Source organism: Protopterus annectens, chromosome 14.part0 (assembly GCF_019279795.1).
Source record: "Protopterus annectens isolate FY-2018-M chromosome 14.part0, PAN1.0, whole genome shotgun sequence".
Lineage (NCBI taxonomy): Eukaryota > Metazoa > Chordata > Ceratodontiformes > Protopteridae > Protopterus > Protopterus annectens.
In genome coordinates this window covers 1135124105-1135145023 of record NC_056748.1, presented here as the reverse complement: position 1 = coordinate 1135145023, position 20919 = coordinate 1135124105, and the positions used below count along the sequence as shown (strand labels likewise).

The following is a 20919-nucleotide window of genomic DNA, read 5'->3' as shown; positions in this document are numbered from 1 at the left end:
ACAAGCTGACATCTATCCAAACCTAGGTCCCAACAATTTACCTCCAACTCAACTCCACCTCCCAAACTCTCATATATTCTCCTCTAACCAAACTCCCTCTGGAGCAAAGGTTCACACTTCTCTATCTACCACCTCTAAATCGGACCTAATAATCAATTTCAACCTTAGGAGCCGTGTAAATAAAATTATTGAATTTCATGCCATTCTAGCCACCTACTCTCCTGACATAGCTGTTATACAGAGACCTGATTAAAACCCTCACATCAAAGACTCAGAAATTACAGTAGTTATGTTATTAGACAAGATAGGCTAAACAAAAGAGGTGGTGTTATGTTATGTTTAAAGACTCTCTAAAACTAGAAAAATTAAACTGTACATCTCCAGACGTCCCCAATGCAAAAAATCTCACTCACTTGCAAATAAAGCATCACAAAACTATGATTATCATAGCTGCATATCTGCCCCCTGGCAACAATCTTCCCAGCATAGAACTTTTCCTTTCTTGGTCTGCCTGCACATTCAATCAAGAACCTATCATCCTAGGTGACTTTAATCTTGACTGGCCCTCCTGCTCCTCTAGCTGCCCTACCAACTTTATCAATCAGTATAATTTCTCCCAAGTTATAAACTGCCCAACTTGCACATACAGACACTACATCCTCAGTAAGAAGCATTTCTCCCCTGATCCATTTAATCTATTACTAAAAAATGTGATTGGTCATCATTAAAAAAACTAAACCTGGACCTTGCAGTTAAATTCTTTAAAACAAATTTCTTGAAATACTAAATAGCCTAGCTCCTGCCAGAAAAATATGCATCACATCCAAACTACCATGGCTTTCTCATGACACTAAACAGCTGGTTAAACAAAGCAACAGAGTAAGAGCCCTAAACTTATCCACCAAAAGCAAAACTGACCTCACCACTTATCAGCAATTAAGAAATCAAACTAAGAAAAAAAATTTACAAAGATAAAAAACACTACTTCCAAACCTCTCAACAAAAGTTCCTACACAGCCCACAAAAATTCTGGCAAACAGTTAACTTCCTTATCACCCCTGGTAATTCTTCCACCCCCACACCTTCCACTGACAATACATCCAAACCCTTAGCCTCACAGTTTAACTCAAACTTAACTATCTCCTGCCTCCTTGGCAACAGCCACCAACTACCTCTCATTCTCCCCTCCCTTGCCCCTAGTACTTCAAACTTCTCTTTTAAACCTATTCAAACTTCTTACAATAAAAAGCTCCTAAGCAAACTAAAACCCTTTTGCCTGGTGGCAGATCATCCACTTAATGAATTTCTAAAAGGAGTGGCTTCATCCATTGCCTATCCTATCTATACTAATCAAATGTTCTATCTCCGAAGAATACATGCCACCTCTCCTCTGGAAAGTGACTCATCATCCTCCTCCACAAGGGTAGCCCCTTTAGAGAAATATCTAACTACTACCCCATAGCTATCCTGCCACCCACTGCCAAGATCCTAAAGAAATGTATTCAGCAACTCCTCCTCAACCACCTTACAACCAATAACCTTCTGTATGATACCCAGCATGGCTTTAGAACCCAGTATAGTACAAATACAGCCTTATCTTTCCCCAATACTATTCATCACCTTATTAACAATGGACAACTAGTCTCTGTAATTTTCCTGGACATGTCAAAAGCCTTCGACACCATCTTCCACCAACTACCTCTTAAACTTGTTACGTTCAATCTCTGTCCAGCATCCCTGACATGGTTTCACAGTTATCTATCAAACCTTCAACAGGCTACTAAATGGGAGAACAATCTCTCCCCACTACTGCCAGTATCCACTGGTGTACTCCAAGGTTCAATACTTGCCCCCCTTCTCTTTATCATATTTAATAATAACCTTAATACTGCAACCCAACTTGCCTCATTCATACAATACGCAGATGATGCCTCTCTTATCTGATCTGCCCTTTTCCCCACAAGAACTACAAGTAAAGATGAAAAAAGCATTACAGGAAATTGAAACTTCCCTGTCAAACCACCAACTCATTCTTAACCCAACTAAGACCAAGTTAATAATTTTCACAAACAAAACTGCCAAGCCCTGCTCCCTAATCCTCTCTATTCAATCCGCAAACTGCACCAAAACTGTGCCAATTACCAAAGCCAAACTCCTGCATATTACAATAGACAACCATCTCAAATTTGATATACATATTTCTCTATCAAAAAAGTCTATTCTAAACTCCGAGTGCTCTACAGACCCAAACCTTACCAAACACCCCAAGCCAAGCTAGCCACAGCTAGATCTCAGAATCTATCTACATTCCTTGTGTGCATATATCTTTTTATTATGCATGCTCACTGACTGTTTCAGTTCTTCTCAGTTATATCTTCACCAACCCTTCATAGTCTAGAATCCTGCTATAACAAAATTGCAAAATTTGCCACCAATCATCCCCATAAAGCCCATCACTGTTCTGCTCTTCGACAACTTAAGTGGCTAGAACATCCAAACCGGTTAACATTAAACCAACTTACCCTCACCCACAAAATATTACTCAACCCAAATAGCTGCTCCGCAATTTCAACCCTTGTCCAACTACAGATAAATAGCAGGTCCCTAAGGCCACTACTCAAAATAACAAAATCAGAACTACCACGGTGACTCCCTCTACTCAAAAAATAAAAGAGAGCTAAGTCCTGGAATGCTCTATCCCTAAGAATACAAAGCAACCCCTGCTGCTACTCTTTTAAAACAAAAATAAAAGAATATCTAACACGTGATTCTGCCCCTGTAGTCCCCTGCATAATCTCCTCTCCTATACTATTTCTCTCCTTTTGCTTTTTCGCGTTTTACAACTGAATGCTTGGTGTCATCAAGTAAAATTTGATTGTGTCCTCCGACTGTAAATACTTAATGTATCTCAAAAGTTTCACCATTTAACTTTCTGTAATCTCTCTGTTAGTGTATTTCAGATTTTTACTGTAACTTTCTACAATGTTATTGTGTGTGCAAAACCTTTTTATTATGCATGCTTACTGACTGTTTCATTTCTTCTCAGTTATCAAGTTTTTGTGTTTACATGTTCTAATTTGTTTCTTATATTGAAATAATTTTACCTATTTTTTTTACATTGTCATATAATTTTTGTATGGTATGGTATTATTTCTGTATTTTTATCTGTTTTGCTTTATTTAGAGCTTTTCTCCCTAGGTCTCCACTGAAAACGGGATATTAGCCCAGTCGAATACTATCTGGTATATAAATAAATAAGAATCCAGTCTAATGTTGAGCGACTTCCTGAAGTTTTATTGATTCTAGTATAGATGTGGTTATTAATTAGTTGAACAAGTTTATGGATTCCGTGGCGGTACATAAATTGCTGTTTAACATATAGTTTTCCTACTGTTACTTTTTAGGAGTGTTATGAGAAGGTCAGCATTGTTAAATGTGGGTTACTTCCCGTGGAAGTAAGGTGATGGTTAGGGAATTTTTACAGATGATTACTACTCCACTTGCAGGCTTGCTTTGTCCATCATGCCTGAGTAAATATATCGGCAAGGTGATCTCATTATCTTTAATTCTTTTTTTAACTAGGTTTCAGTAGCTAAGACTACATCAGGAGTGTATGTGGCAAGGTAGGCATGTATGTCATGGATTTTACTGCACATACTTAGTTTCATATTTAGTAACGTGAGTTTAGGTTTTTTTTTTTTTGGCTGAGATATATTAGGTGACTGATTTATTTTGGGGTTGGAAGTGATGGTTTTATGAACAGTGGAACCTGGGTTGGAGGCTAAATTTTTAATTTGATATTGTACAGAGGACAGACTGTGGCCATTTACATTTTAACTATGGTGTAGTATTTGACTATAATTTTGACTACACAGTTTTGAGATATTTATAGATAAATAAATCCAATATGGTTTGTTTGTAGAGACAGGGTGTTATGGAGAAAGGCAGGCTGGGTAGATGTTGATATTCTTTGTGAGGACTGGTTGAAGTCCTAAGTATTTTTTACTAGGTGGATTTGATAATTGGTGATGAAGGCTAGGAGAGCGAGGAGGAATAGTAAAATAAACCAAGTCAGGAGCATATTATTTAACTTGGGTTTTATTTTTGTTGTAAATTAGGAATAGAAAATGTTAGGGGGGTACGTAGTTGGTTGTAGAGATGCAATTTGATAGTTATAGAGGCAAGGATTAAGACAGTTTGAGTGTGTATCTTGGGTGGTAAACAAGAGAGTGTTACTGTTGGGAGCAATTCTATTGATTGTTTTCTTCTAGAGGAACTTATGGTATTTGTTTGAGGAATATGTGTGCTGTTATGGAAATATAAATGCAGAGTAAGAGGGGGGCGGGCAGGAATTGGGGGCAGGGTTGAGGAGTGGACTGAGCCCAAGCATTAGCAAGGGCAAATGAAGACGGTTGAAAACTTGGCAGAGAGACATTGAAACAAAAACAATCAGTGAATTACACAGACACAAGTCTGCTGAGACAGGTAAGTAAAAGGAACAATGCAATTTAAAAGGCCTCTGAGCAAGTAGATGAAAGTCTTGATTTTTGTTGTTGTAGGGCACAGTTTTAGCAGGAGAATTAGTCTAATATCACCTTGACCTGACTAATGGTGCTAACAGTAGAACAATTGCACTTGACTGTTTGAACTGTATAATGCAAGGAGGCTTCTATGGACTTTGAAATACGAAATCCAAAGGCCAACCCAACCCCCACAGATCAGCAAAAAAATGAGAAAAAGGGAGCCAGAATGCAGTAGTGCAGCTGTAGAAAATGACTGGCTCAGAACTCATAGTAGTCGCACAAAAGACAAATAATCTTAAGGAAGGGAGACACTGGACTACTAAAAACAATGACTTGAGTACAGTTAAAGAAGTATCAATGGGACCGCTGTGGTCTAAGGAAATGGAGATATTATAATGGACAGAGTTCTTTGCTTTAGGCTGCCATATTTACAATTTACATAAAAATTTAGCCTGCAAACTGGAGTTCAAACTGCAGACTTCACTGTTACATAAATATCTATTTGCTTGCAGGGACACTTTTATAACAAAATAAAAACACTAAGACAGGTGAGTGTACTGAGTCAACGCTGTGCACAAATACTAGCTCAGAGCTGAAAGTGGTTTAATAACTGCCTCGGGCAAGGAGAAATAAGAAAGGAAGGGGAGATCAAGGATGACTTCCTTGAAGGCATGCAGTTACACTAAACAAAGACAGGAGGATGTAAATAATGAGAATTGCAAGTCTAGAAGTGAAGAAACTATGAGAAATAGTTTGTGCACGAGCAGTATAAGTAAAAGTCAGTGTCTGTTAGGAAGCAGTATCAATGCCATTTATTCCAGAATCCTGAGAAACTCCCTTGTAGCGGGAAAAACTCAGGAACTGCTGAAACATCTTTACTTTGTCTGCAAGAACTGTTCCCAATGCAGTCTAGCAAACATCCCACTGAAGGAATGAGAAAAGACTTCTGCAAGTGGATCTGAAAACCCATATTGAACAGAAGTTCCTGTACAGTTGATATAGACTCTTGACAGCTGGAAAAGGAATCTGCAAAGATAAGACAATGGTCCAAATAGGCCCGAACAAGTGGATAATCATGCCGACCGGGATGACTGTTCTTGAGTTTTAGAAGCCTTTCCTTTTTGTTTTACGAGTCTCCATCCCACTGTTTTTTTAAACCCTGATTACTGGCTCCTTTCCGCTTAAACTTATTACAACAGGGATTGAGGCAGAGGGAAAGCTCTAATTTGGTATGGAGGAGGAAGGCTGAAAAATCTGAGTAACTTCATAAATTAGTTTAACTAGTTTTCCCTTTTCCTTACATTTCTTAAGCGCTTCAGCTGCAGAAGGGCCAAGCAGAGTCTATTTAAAGGAGAATTTAAAATCTCAGATTTATCAGGATGATTTTGAGCGTGAACCCAAGAAAATATCAAAACTGATCTGGAGGTGGAATCTGCAGCATCAAGTACTTTAGGGCCTTTTAAAGTATCTTTAATCGCCTATGAAACAGCTATCACAGAAGCATTTAATGAATTCTTTACCTAGGATGAAAGAAAGGTTAACCATTAAATCTGGCATATTCCACACAAAGAAAGCTTTGAACATAGCTTGATAGTTTAAATTTCTAAAAATTTAATTCCTAGAACTCCACTGCTTTCCTATCTTTATCAAATGGAATTGGGTTATTAGTAGTCGCCTGTTTAGCAGAAGGATATTTTTCAGTGGGCAGTGGCTTGAGGTGTCGTCTCACAGCAAGAGGTTCTTTGATTCGATTATAGGCTGGGGTGCCTTGTGTGTGGAGTGTGCATGCCCTCCCTGTGCTCATGTGGTTTTATTCCCACATTACAAAGACATGCAGTAAGTGGATTGGACACTAAACCAGTCATGGGTATGAGGGTGCATGCGTGCCTGTGGTATGGAAAAAACTGTCGCAGGGCTAGCCACCTGGTGGCGTGAAACTTGGTTCTAGATACTGGTCATTGTTGAAATGACACCCCAACCCCACATGAAAATGGGAAAAGGGATTGTGGATGGACAGACCGTCAGGTAAACTGGAAGCAGTGAGAAAATATTCCTGAAAGCAGGCAAGACAGGAGGAATAGGAACAGCCTTAGGCATTTGTAACTAACAAATCATAATGCATGTTCTGTGCCACACGACTTTCATTCTAGTCGCATTGACCCATAGCAATTCTTTTCCCCATCCAAAATATTAGAAAATGTACACATTCCAAACTCCTACCCCAGCTCACCAACAATAATCTTCTCTCCCCTACAAAACACTGTTTTCAGTCGCACCACAGCGCAACAACTCTGTTTTCTCTAAAACTATAAATACCAAAAGAAATAATGGCAACCTAGCATCCTCCTTTTTCTTACACTTGTCAAAAGCATTTGACATAGTATCCCACCAATTTCTAATAAATGAACTATCCACTCTACCAGTTTTTCACCAGTTTCTTTTGTGGCTCTGCTATTCTCTCTCCGACAGACAACAGGAAATAAAATGGAATCAGAAACTCTTCCCCCTTTCTTTGTGTTACCATTGGTGTAACTCAAGAATCAATTCTAGGCTCAGTACTATTCAATATTTTCACAAAGAACCTGCATAAAGCCAGCAAACTTGCCTCCATAATACAATACAATACACCAATGTCGCCACTGTAATATGCTCAGCACCAAACTTGCCACTACTTCAGTAGATGACTCATTCGCCTCCAAAGAATCATGAATAAAAGTTCACCAGTTAATCCTAAATATCCCCACCCCAAAAATAAATAAAAAAGAATGCTGTTTACACCTAAATCTCTCATAACAACCAAGCTAACCTTTAACATTACCTCAACAAATACCACCATCATAGAAACCATATCAAATTCTAAACTGCTAGGGTTCATAGCAAACAACCTATAATTCAACTTGCTCATTAACCAATCCATAATCATCAAAAAGTGGGGTTTCTCTACTGAAATGTACGCTGCCTCTCAGACTTCAAGAAAAACCTTAGCAACATCTTACCTTTTCCTTTCTCCTCTTTATGCATCACCCATCCTAACCAAACAGCCCCCCCCCACCCACCAAATAAACTAGCTCACTATAAGAAAATAGCCGTATCTGTTTCAAACATGCCTTACTGCACACACCACTGCATAGAACTAATTCAGCTAAAATAACTTGAGCTACCTAATTACTATACATACACTCAGCTGTTTACCTCCCACAAAATACACACAGCAAACAAATGACTTTCCCCTACAAAACATTCTCGATCATTAGCCCCCATCATGATGCCTTTGTTTAAGTAACAAAAAAAAAAAAAGCCTTATAACCATCTCCAAATCCCACAACATAACAAGAGACTCACTGCGCTCATTCCTGTTTCACCAGACAGTGGATCTCAAAGCATATCTCACTAAAACTGGACTGCTGTGATTCAACTTTTGAGCATAACCTAAACCACCTCCATTTCCACTTGGCTATGCATACCTCTCAACTGTCCAGATTTTTGTCCCATATCTTTGGTCTGTTCCTTATAAAAACTGTCTTTTTCTGGCAAATCAGTGAGACTTTAATTCACTAAATGAAGAAAGACATTTGAGTTTCAGACTTTACATCCTTCAGAAAATACGTAACGGAGAAGTCTTTATTTTAGCAACTTTCTAAATTTATAGATCCACAGAAGATTACTAGGCTATGGCTTAATGGCTCTTACAAGCCTAGACAATATAACCCAATTTTACCCAATATATGGCCCCTTGGGGAAAAGGATGGCATGGATTTGTGCCTGTGCATCGAGCATCTTACAGATTTGCACCTGTGCATAAGAGACAGGCACTACCCCAGGGAAGAGTTTTGATCCAAAGTGAGTATGAAGAGACCAGGGAATGGCTTTGCTTAATGAGAACAGGAAGCCTGTTCCAAAGAAGTGGCAATCTCTGAAACGCATCTCTCTCTCCAGCATGTTTTGAGTCACTGACTAAGTTTAGATCTCTGGATTGAGCAACTCTTGCGCTGTTTGACTTGCAGATCTGTAGCAGCTCCATCAGGGCTGGATTTGTCAGTGCCTTATATGTCAGGCATAGGTCACCCCTTAATAGTCTGTAGCAGACACACTAAAGGGACAGGGCTTTCAGTCTATCCACATATAACATGTTGTTTAAACCTTGCATTTTCTTTGTGAGGAACCTCTGATGTTGCATCAGTTGCTTTAAGTGCCTAGTCAAGCACATGCCAAATGATACATTCTACTAGATTATTGGTCTAATGAGGACCAAGTACAGAGGGACTACAATTTCCTTGGATCTGGATGCCACACCTTTATTTATAAGTTGTGCCCCATAAAAAGACTTACTTACCACTGTGGACACTTGTTGGTCAAAATTCAGGCTGTGTACCTAGATGTCTCACCTCTTGGGTCTACTCTTAGGGGTCTGTTTTTGATGTTGCAATTTGCAGGGGAATTTGACTTCACAAAGGGTATGATATTTTTTTTTGCATTTAGTTTTAGGCCATGGTTCTAGCACCAATCGTCTATTTGACCTAGACCTTCCTGATGGATATCTACATAGCACCAATCGTCTATTTGACCTAGACCTTCCTGATGGATATCTACATCACTGTCCCCAGCTTGCAGTTATCGGCAAACTGTCATCCAGAGGTCTTCCGTATTAGCCTTGACTTCAGAGAAGTATATTGTGAACAGGAGTGGTCTCAACACTGAGCCCAGTGGCACACCACTAGTAACTGGCATCTTGCTGGATCTGGAGTCACCCACTTTACAACGCGTCTAGTCTGTAAGCCAACTGGCTATCCATCTGGTGACAGGGATTTATGCCAAATTTTGTAAGCTTTATAATACCCGAGTGGGGAACTGTCAAATGTCTTGGCCAGGTTGAAATAGGCAGTATGTACTGTTTTATCATCAACCATAGCCTTAGTGACTTTCTCAAAGAAACTGCAGAGGGATGGCTGTTGCTCTCCTCCACTATCAGGACAACGCTAGTCCAGAGGGTGTGGATAAATAGAGATACTAATGGACCTGATACGTCCTTATTTAAGTAGCAACCTGGTATATCGTCAAATTCCACTGAAGCAGTGTTTTTAGCTTTAGAGAGACAGCACTGGCAAACTATTCTTTGGTGATAACTGGCAGTAGCGAGGTAAAGGGTATTTCTTGGGGAAGAACTGGGAATAATGGGAAGGTGAAATCTGGGATGAATTTGTCTGCCAGCTGCTATATCTTATAGCTGTGTATAGGTAATGCCATCCACAACTAATTCCGCACACTGTTGGGTGTTCGTAGGTTCATGGGCAAGTACTAGGCAAGCTGTCCTCGTAAGCCATTTTAAGCCTAGCCAACTTCCTTTTTAAAGGTGAGAATCAAACTCTGTACCTTAAGCATTATACCAACCCCCAGCCCTTCAAAGATAAGAATCAAACACTGTCCACTGTGTCTGCAAGTCAAACATCTTAACCATTATACCCACCTCCAAATCTCTTAAAAGTTATCCATACATTCAAATTCCCATTACTCCAAAGCACCATCTGGTTAAGTGACTTGCCCAATGTCATACAGTATGTAAACAAAGGAGGAAAGATTCAAACCCTGCACCCTTGCCACAGGAAGCAGTTCATAAACAAGTCAGAGCTTTAGTCCCCTGTACTTACTGTAGCCCTTAAGATTGCAGACATAACTGAAAAATGCCATATTGTTGTAAAAGCAATATTTTAAAAAAATCCCTATTTTTGGGCCTTTAACCCTCCACTAATTTTAGCTTTGTCCAGATTTCTTCAGCTAAGAGGTTGAAAGGTATGGGCTATGCTCACGTTCCAACCCTGGCAAACTTAAAGTTATGTACTCACTATAACTATGAATGCGGTGGTGGTGCTGCGGTAGCGTTGTCGCCTTACAGTAAGACGTTTTCCTGTTCGATTCTCAGCTAGAGCGTCTTCTGTGTGGAGACATGCATGAATGGGCGTACCTTCGTTGAAGGTTGTGTGTCAGGGCCGGCAACTCGGCACGTAAAGATCTACTGCCAATCATTAGCGGACCAGAGTTCTGCTGTGGCGACCCCTAACCGGGCAAAGCCGACAGACACAACTCCTCCCTATAACTACGGATCTGTGTTGACCATTTTCATTCTTCCTCAATGTATGGGTTACAAATCCAACTTCGGAGCCGACTCAGACTCATACCACAGACTTATTTATTTCACATTTGTAAACTGGGTTAGTCCGACTGGGCAAGATGCCCTTTTTCAGCAGAGACCCGAGGAGAAAAGCTCCAAATACAAAGTTTCAAAACAAAATGCTAAAGAAAATTTTTACAATACAGTGAAAAATTCAACAAATATAGGAAGATATGTTTAGACATTATTTACAGTCAATATACATAGCTATACACTAATAAATCAAGAAGTAAGAGACATGCAAGAAAATTCAATATAATTAGTAATGTGCAAATTATGCAGACAAGGGGTCAAAACAAAGTGAGGGATAGAGAAGTCGGCAAGACAGCCCTACAAATATGAAGTAATTATGGAACTAGGGCATTCTAGAGGAATGGGTGAGATAGGAGACATGAAGGTGGGCAGTTAGTGGAAAAGAAAGTGTGGTCCAGATGTTCAGAAAGGGTCATTGCAGGAGCAGATCCAGGAGAACTGCAGGAATTCCTTTAATGCTATTTTAAAGCTGTGGATGTGGTCAAGTGTGTGTAGTTGAAGAGGAAGTTGTTCCAGGCAGAGGTGACATCATGGCTGTAAAGTATCTTACCATGGATTTGTTGGGTTTTCAGATATGCAGCAAGAGCTGGTCAGAGCTACATAGGTCACAATTAGGGATATAAAGGGAAATACGATTGTCAGAGATGGACAAGCTAGGGATTGAAGGATAGAGTGGGTCAGGTGCAGCTGCAGCAAGAGAAGTTGGTGTTGAAGTTCAAGCCAGTGAAGTTTTTTTTAAGTAAAGGCAGTGGTGCGTTCGATAAGGGAGATTACTGGCAAATCCAGTTATTTTATTGTAGGTGAGTTCGAGTTTGGAAATCAGGTTACTTTGTAAGTGGATAAATACTGGGGCAGCGTAGAGTAGGGTGGGAAGTAAGTAGGCTTGAGCTAGGGACTGTTTAGATTCAGGAGTTAGGAATTTTTTGTTCCTGTACAGAAGTCCGAGTTTTTGGTGTCTCTTTTGATACAGTTATTGATCTGGATGTCGAATTTCAGTTAGTCTATGTAAGCCCCAAGGAGATTAATATGTGATTCCACTTTGATAAAGAGGAGATGGAGAAGGTACATTTAAGATGTTGGAGAGTTTTAGGCAGGAAGAGTAGGAGTTTCGTTTTGTTAGGGTTAAGTAGAAGTTGGTTACCAGTGAGCCATTTTTTGACTGAGTGCAGAGATTCTTGAGTGAGGGTGAGTAGGTGAGAAAGAGTGTCAGAAGTGGAGATGATAGTAGAGTTGTCACCATATTGAATCAGGGTGGAGTGTGGGCAAGAGTGGTAGAGATCGTTAGAGAAAATATTGAACAAGAGTGGCCTCAGGATGGACCCTTGGGGAACCCCGGTTTGAACAGAGAGCCGTTTAACAGACTGAAGTCGGTCAGCTAGGTAACTAGAGAAGCAGCCCAGTGTGGAGTCACAGAAGCTAAGGGAAGCTAGTCTGGAGAGAAGGAGCTTATGAGATACAGTACGAAAGGCTTTAGAGAGGTCGAGAACAGGCAGAAGACTAATTTGTTATTATTGAGAGATGAAGAAATAGAATGAGTAAAAGATAACAGAGCTGTAGTAGTGCCATGATGAGGTCGGAAACCATGCTGTGTGGGGGTGAGGAGGTTCTCTTGGGTGAGATAAGACATGAGCTGTTTGCGTATGCACTTTTCAAGAATTTTAGATAGGGGGGATAGAATTGCAATTGGCCTGAAATGTGAGGGGTCAGTGGAGTTACCTCCTTAGTGTACGGGGAGAACATAAAATTTTTTCCAGATAGCAGGGACGGCGCTTTCTTTAACAGAATGATTGATGAGGATGGAGACAGGGTAGGCAATGGAGGAGGCTGCTAACTTGAGAAAGGAAGATGGTAGGTTATCAGCGGAGGGTGAGCATAGTTTAAGTTTAAGAAACAGGCGGATAAATAGCAGTGGTGATGGGTTTAATGGAGAAAGGAGTAGAATGGGAAGAGAAGGCGGGGTGTCAGGAATACAGTTAGAATTCGGTTTGAATAAGTTCTGAAAGGCGGAAATAAAGGAGCTCAGTAAAGTGGCAGTTTCGGTAGAGGATGAGTTAGGAAAAGGGTGGGGGGATGGGTTTCCATGGTGAAGTATCCTGTTGCTGACTTACAGATCCAACTGTCAAAGCCTTCCCTCTACCCACAATATCCCAGTCAGCCTACAATACCTCAGATCAAGTTTGCTGCCTTATAGATCCCAAGATATGGTAGGAAGAAGGAAATAACAGTAAAGCTAGGCTCACACCTGGCAAAAAAGTTTCGAAAATATCAATGGGATCATTCCGGAAAATGAAGAAAAGGGGAAGGACGGTGGGGAGTTGAGGAAGAATGAAAATGGACAACACAGATGCATATTAGGGTGAGGCATAGTTAGGGTGAGTATATAACCTATCTGATATTGTCCCTTTCATTCTTCCTCAACATATGGGACAGAGTCGCCAGCTACATGAATATTGGGTAGCCCTTATATGGAAGGATATTCTAGAGAACTGCCAAACTAAAAGCAGCTCTGCTTCTAGAAATCACATCTAGCTTTTAATGAGAAATAAAGGTATGAGCATTAGACCAGGTAGCTGCTGTGCAAATATCAATAGAAGTTCTAGACCAGAAGGCAAAAGAACTGGCCATGGATACAGTTGAATGTGCCTTAGGAGGCTTTGATAGTGAGAGACCTTGTTGAGTATACATGAAGGAAATATAATCGGCAATCAGAGAAGAAGACAGGCAGATGAATAGTTCGATATTTGATTCAAAGGCCACTTTTGGTAGGAAGACTGGATTGGTTCGTTAAGTAACTCTGTGAAAAACAATGTAATGGGATTTGGATGATAGAGCCTGGAGTATGAAATTCTCTTCGCAGGTGTAACACCTACTAGAAATGCAGTTTTCCAAGATAAAAATTTCAAACCGGTTTTGGCTGAAGGTTCAAAACGTTAGGTTCAAAACGTTGATGTGTCAATCACCGAAGCACGACTGACAAATCCCTAGATGGTGACAGATCTTTCACTGGCGGCCTGAATAAGAAGGTACCCTTTTGAAAAGCCTTGTAAAATTTGGAAGAAGCTAAAAATTAAACTTTTTCTCCTGCATGAAAATTTGATATAACTGCTAAATTTTATCTTGATTGTGGAGTAAATAGCTCCTTCCTGAAAAACAGAAACTAAAAACTCCAACACCGAAGAAATAGGAGCAATAAATGGCTCAATTTCCTTTTTAAGGGCCTAGCTTGAAAATCTTTTCTAGTTACTTCTGTAAATTTTCCTTGATGGAGCTTTCTGGGAAACTAAAAGTGACAAACTGGAGAGGAAAGCCTGGGCTGGCTAGTTATTAATGAATTGTAGAAACCACGCTGTTAGCTTGAGGCCTTGCTTATGTGAGAGAAGGTCTGGACTGGGGTTCAGTATCCATGCAGGATAACAAAGATCAGACCAAAGGAAAGGCAACCACACCTGGCGAGGCTAGAAGGGGGCAATGAGGATAACAGAACTGTTCAACAGAAGGGGGCAATGAGGATAACAGAACTGTTCAACAGACTGGCTTTCTTTTAGAATTTTGGAATCAGAGGTAGTGGGGGATAGAAGTAAAGGAAACCAGAGGGCCAAACATGGACTACAACATCTCTCAGCGACTCCCCCTGAGAGGGAATTAGAGTAAAATACCTTCTGCGCTTGATGTGGGGAGGTGCAAAGTGATCACAAGTTTAGGCCCAACAAAGGAAAATCTTCTCTCTCACTGATTGATTTTGTCTGCTAGAACAGTGGATTTATGAAGAGATAGCTAGCAAGTTAGGCTGGTGCCAGGCAAGCAAGTACGGTAGCTCCAAAATGAAAAAAAGCCAGCACCCAGGAGAATCTGAATACAATAATTTATTTAAACTAGACCGGTTTCAGCACAAGGCTTTCTTCAGTAGTACATAAAAAATGTGACTGGGTCAGAATCTTATATAGCTTCAACGAATGAGATTAGTGACATCATTTCCTGTGGTTGAAAAAAAACAAAAAGAGTTATGAATAAATCATAAAAAAGTCCACATTAGAAATGAAATGATCTTATTCATCTATTCAAAATGTCATGTTGATACCTAAAGATATATAGCATACTAATGCAAATAAAAGCATAATGATGGGGTTGCTAGAAAGGAATGGTTAATATGAAGTGATTTAAATAAACAATTAGACCACAAGCATCAGCATTATTATACCATGATATAAAAGCATGAAACAAAATCATGTAATGTTGATGTCACAAAATATTTGTACTAACTAATAAATGCTTCAAAATCATAATTTGTCATTCAATCCCGGGGAAAAAAGCCCCCCCAAGTTTAATTATCCACCTCCTTTATTTTTTGTTGAGAATATCATGCCACCCTACCTTGAAGGATCGATTGCCAGTGATACGATCAATGATGGTAAATGAGAATTTAGCAGTAGAGTGTTTAGTTGTGTGTCTGTATAGCGCATTGGTTATTCTCTGTTTCCTGATGTCCCCCAAATGTTCCGAAATTCTGATGCGGAACTGTCTGGATGTTTGGCCAATGTAAAAGGCCTGACATGTGCATGTAGCAAGATAGATTATCCAGTCTGAACTGCAATTACCAAAGAATTCAATATTGAATATTTGTCCTGTGTTTTTGCTGGTGAAACTAGTGGTTTTAAAAATGTAGCTGCAAAAACTGCAGTGGCCACAGGGATAGATGCCTATTAATTTATCCCCTGTGAGTGTCCTTTGTGTAAGATTGTCATCCTTAGGGCTTGTTCTTTTGTAATGAGAAAAAAGGGAACCAAGTGATTTACCCTTTCTATATGAAAAATAGCACCGTTCCCCTAAATAATCCTCCAAAAGGGGGTGCGAGTTGAGTATGTTCCAATGGTTGTTAATAATGTTGATCAAATTCCTACTATTCCGGCCATAGGTCGTGACAAATCTACATAAATTGGAACCATTGTCTCTTTTGTCTTCTATTATATTGTAGAAGATCATCCCTGTTTTTTACATTGCTGGATTGAACAGCTGAGTGAATAATCCGCGGTGAGTACCCCCTGGACAAAAATCTGTTAGTTAGATCAGTTTGATGTTTGATAAGGTCATCCTGTGAAGAACATATTCTTTTGATCCTCAGAAACTGAGATTTTGGAATATTTTTGGTGATATGTTTGGGATGAAAGCTTTCTGCATGCAAAAGAGTGTTGAATTGTGGGAATTTCCTGTGGACAGATGTTTTGAGTGTATTATCCGATTGTCTGGTAAGATGAACATCCAAGAAATGGATTTCATTCAGATGATGTTCCTCCGTAAATTCAATACCCCAGATGTTCCCATTCAGATATTCCATAAATTCCTGGAAATATTCGTTGCCTCCCTTCCAAACCAACCAACAGTCGTCCAGGTATCGTCTCCATATATCAATTTCTGGTAAATAAATGTTGTGCATTGGATTGTATATGATGTTTTCTTCTATGTAGCCCATGAAGAGGTCTGCATAAATGGGTGCAAAAGATGCACCCATGGCCGTGCCTTGGAGTTGCCAATAGCAATCTTGTTGAAAATAGAACACATTTTTTGTCAGAATGTGTTCAGCCATACATATTAATAATGTATTCATTCCTGGCGGATATAAATTAGATTTGTTGAGCCAAAACTCCAATGCCATCAGACCTGCCCAGTGACGAATGCTGGTATATAAAGATGTTACATCCAAGGTGCACATAAACCAATCCGGGTCTAGTTGTGATTCTGTGACTATCTGCAAGAATTCCGTTGTGTCCTGTATTCTGGCACGAATCTGTGTTAATAATGGTTTAAATTTTTCGGTAAGAAAAGCAGACAGGGGTTCAGTGAGTGAGCCAATTCCAGATACAATTGGTCTCCCGGGCGGTTGTTGGGTAGATTTGTGGATTTTTGGCAATAGATATAAGTATTGTTTGGCAGGATCTTTGACTGTCAGATGTATTTTAGTTTTATCTGAAATTATTCCAGCCTCAACTGCCTGTTCCAAAAATTGATTGATTTCCATTTGAAAACCTGGGGTGGGATCAATATCCATCTTCATGTAATGGTGATGATTAGATAGTTGTCTGTAACCTTCACCCTGATAGTAATGTCTGGAATGTGCACTACCACTAGAAAGCAGTTGGAAGAAATCACCCACTGCCACACTTCTCACTGCCTCTTGACAAAGGCAGTAGGAAGAGGTTCCCACTAGTTTGTTGATCCAGTCCACGAGTATGTTGCTGTTTTGTTCTGCAATAGTTCCTAGATGGAGAACATATAGGGATTGGGAGGGTGGCCTAATGGTTAAGGTGTTTGCCTTACAAACAGAAGGTGTAGGGTTTGAGTATCACAAGGAATAATTGGCTAGGCTTAAAATGGCTCGTAAAGGCAGTTAGCTTAGTACTAATCTATGACCCTATGAACATCTTGGAAGGCCTGCAATGCTAATACAACTGTTCTCACCTCTAGAACACTGATGTGCGAAGTGGTCTCCTGGGTTGTCCACATGCCTTGGACCATCTGTTCCAAGAAATGGCCCTGCCACCCCAACTAGGATATGTCTGTTGTTACCATGGCCACTGGGGAGGAAGAATAAAAAGGATGGCCCATGAAGATCTTGTCCGACTGAATCCACCAATAAAGATGATATTTGCATACACTGGTGTGCAGTTGCTCCTCCTCTTGTTCTGTAAGATTCCCTTTATTCTGTAATATGTTAACATTTGTCAACCCCTCTAAATAATTCCTATTACTTTTCCCCCATCTCTCTTTTTTTCTCAATTCTATCGCATTACTCATCCTACCCTTTTGAGATTTACTTTTTCCTTGCTTAGGAAAAAAAGACAGGTTTTGGTGGGAAAATCCACGCTGTACCTTGAAGCTTGGGAATGAAAGAACTGTTTAATAAACTGGGTTTCATTTTCACCATTATTGTGGACACCCTTTTATGCTGGGGAATCGGACTTCCTTTCTTGTTTAGGATGTGGTTAATAAACTGCTTTGACATACTTTGGCAGGGGTTCAGTTCTCATCTAGGAAGGTTCTTAACAGACCCCTGCATGATGCATCTAATGCATCACAGCTACATTTCATGGAGTGCTTAATCTGGTCACTAAGGTTTCAAAATAAAATCTCCTCATTTAGGTCTTTATTTTTAACCCACCCTGCCTTGCACGTTAATTGAGTGAGACATTCTTGGCATTTCATCAAACACATCTGGCAGTTAAGGTAGCAAAGGTGAAGGGTTTCCATTCTAAGTAGTTGAGTTTCATTCTTCGTGTCACTAGGAAGGGAGTTACTGCAAGAAGCTGAAGTAATTCTCCTGCTAAACTCCGGAGACATCACAGGTGAATTAGCTAGAGTTTTCTTATAAAGATATTTGGGGGAGTCCAGAAGCCTTCAAAACTGATCAGGTTTCCTTGAAACAGGTGGTGCAGAAATCTGGCTCAGATGATATTTTGATAAAAGTAGAGCTTCCAGCGTATCAGAGACTGAAAGAATGGCTGAAGACTGGATCAGGGAGGCCTATGAAGTCTATCCACCTTATTTGGACCTGGAAGAAACGTTTCAGGCTCCTACTCCTTCCCATTGTTATCCTATGCAGAGTGCTGCCAAAGGATGCCTCCGTTGGTGGGAAGCACAGCACAAAGTTCCAGAGTGCCTGATTCAAAATAAAACGGGGGGGGGGGGTTGTCTGACTCATTTAGTTCAGAATGTGGGATTGAAGAATCCTCCTGAGGGCAGGTTCTCTTCTTCTGTTCTTAAAAGGGGTACTGATGCTTATTTTGGGGCATACTGTTATATGTCCCTTTAGGTTGGGACAGTTTTGTATGGGTAGCTGCCTTCAAAGAACAGACAAAATGCCCATTAACTTGATTCACTCTCAACTGGCTTCCTTTCATACAAAGTGTTGGGTTGCCACTTAATTTTTGTTCATGACAATTTGGTTGTTGATACTTTAGACCTTGAAGAGACTTCTGGAATGATCAAGTACATGCTGGGTTCATCTCAAGAGGACATACCATTGTCCGACACAGCATGGCTGACTTTGCAGGGGGTCAAGTCAGAAGCTTTGGTAGTGACCAACACTGACTCTGGGGGTTGCAAATGAGTCTCGCCCTCTTTGTTGACATCAAGCCCAAGGCTTTCTCACTTGCAGTTGTTGGCATCACTCTGCTTCTCTCTCAAGTGTTTCGACAAACACTTTCTTAGACGAGTAGCTAGCAGCAGAAAGTACAGCTGTGTACACTTACCATAAAAATGTAGATGTTAGAGTGTATTCACTATTGCAGTCATTACATTTGGGTTATCTGCCTGCAGGTAGCCCACAGCCGACCTGAATATCAAAGTCTTGGATTCCTGCGTCGGATGTAGTCTCTTCTTCCATGACGTCAGGTCGTCAGGGGGTATAAAACATGCAGCCAACGCCATTACATCAGTTTTTCATGCCCCAGATGTCAGGTGCCCCCATAATGGGAAGCAGTTATGTTAGGTTACACCTCCAACAAAAAGCAAATACACCAGAAAGTTTAATACACCAAACAAGAAGGAAGGTAGAGCCAAGAGAAGTCAGTGGGGCTGGAGGGAGGGTAACCAGGACTGCAACAGTGAATACACTCAAACATCTACATTTATGGTAAGTGTACACAACTGTACTATGTTCTTCGTGTTTCACTGTTGCTGTCATTACATTTGGGTCGATTCCCAAAGCTATGGAAGGGAGGAGGAATTTAGAGAGAATTAGGATCAGCTATTAAGCCCTGCAAGACTGCAGTGACAAAACCAGATCTAGATTTAGAAAAAATAGGCATGTGGTAATGCTTGGTGAAGGTATGTACAGAGCTCCAGGTAGCAGCTTCTAGGATGTCCCTGGTAGGGACTCCTCTGAGGAAGGATGTAGAAGTAGATGCCTTCCCTTCTACCCCTGCAGCAAAACCAACTAGCAGCTGTTCAGATTTTCTGAGAGGCTTGGTCCTGTCCAAATAAATTCTAAGTTGTCTGTGCACATCCAAAGTATGCAGTATTCGTTCACCTTTGTTTTGTGCGTTCGGGGAAAAAAGTAGGCAAATGAATTGACTGATTTAGGGCCACACTAGACACCACCTTGGGCATAAAGGAAGAAATAGTCCTGAGGGAAACCCTGTCTGCATGGAAGATAATGAAGGGCTCCACTGCCATGAGGGCCTGTAATTCAGACACTCTTCTTGCTGAAGTGATGGCTAGAAGGAGGGCTGTTTTCCAAGAAGGGAATTTCAACTCTGCAGTTGCAGCTGGTTTAATTGGAGGGAGAGTGAGCTTTTCCAATACAAAGTTAAGGTCCCAGGCTGGAGTAGGGGCTCACCTTGGGGGGGGGGGGTCTTAAATTTTGGGCCCTCTGTGGAACTGCTTGAGCAGGGGGTGAGAGAAGGGGGGTTTGTTCAGTATTATAATGTGCTGAAATGGCAGAGGCATGATTTTTAATTGACGAGAAGGATATGCCCTTGTGGAGCATTTCTATTAAGTACAGAAGAATATGAGATAAGCTGGGCACTGTTGTGCCCATCCCCTGAGTTTGGCTCCAGGAACAGTATATTTTCCACTTTTCAGCATAAGATTTTCTAGTGCTAGGCCTCCTTGTTTCCAGAATAACATCTAACACCTGCTTACTGAGGGATGCTACTGGAGAGCTCAAGGGATTAACCAGGCTGCAAGGTTCAGGGTTTGAAGCTGAGGATGCAGAATCTGGCCCACCTGCTGGGACAGCAGGAAAGGTGTCTGAGCTAGGTGCCATGGCTACAGCAGTATCATACTGCGCAAGAGGGGGTACCAGTGCTGGTGTGGCCAGTCTGGTGCAATCAGTATTGTCCTTGGTTTGTCCTGTTTGATCTTTAGCAGAACCTTCGAGAGGAGAGGCAGACTGGGAAAGGCATAAACCGAGAGGCTTTCCCAGGTAAAGGACAGGGCATCCACTTTCCAAGTTTGACTGTGAGGAGTCCTTGTGCAGAATTTGTCCAATTGGTAGCTCTGGGGGGAGGCAAACACGTCTATTTCTGGAGTCCCCCATTTGTTCCTCAAGAGGTTGAATATTTTTGGTTCCAATTTCCATTTGTGTGGGTCCATGAGATTTCAGCTTAGGACGTCTGCCAGTGAATTTAGCTTGCCTGGCAGGAACTGAGCTTGTAGGTGCACTTGGTAGCTCAAGGCTGTGTTCCACACAGCCATGGTTAA

General features: G+C 40.8%; 1 protein-coding gene across 5 annotated transcripts in view; it reads right to left on the bottom strand.

Annotated features, from left to right (window-relative positions):
* The window catches only part of KIF20B (kinesin family member 20B), a 1912547-nt gene that overhangs the window by 819463 nt on the left and 1072165 nt on the right, over window positions 1–20919 (bottom strand). The window lies entirely within an intron of this gene.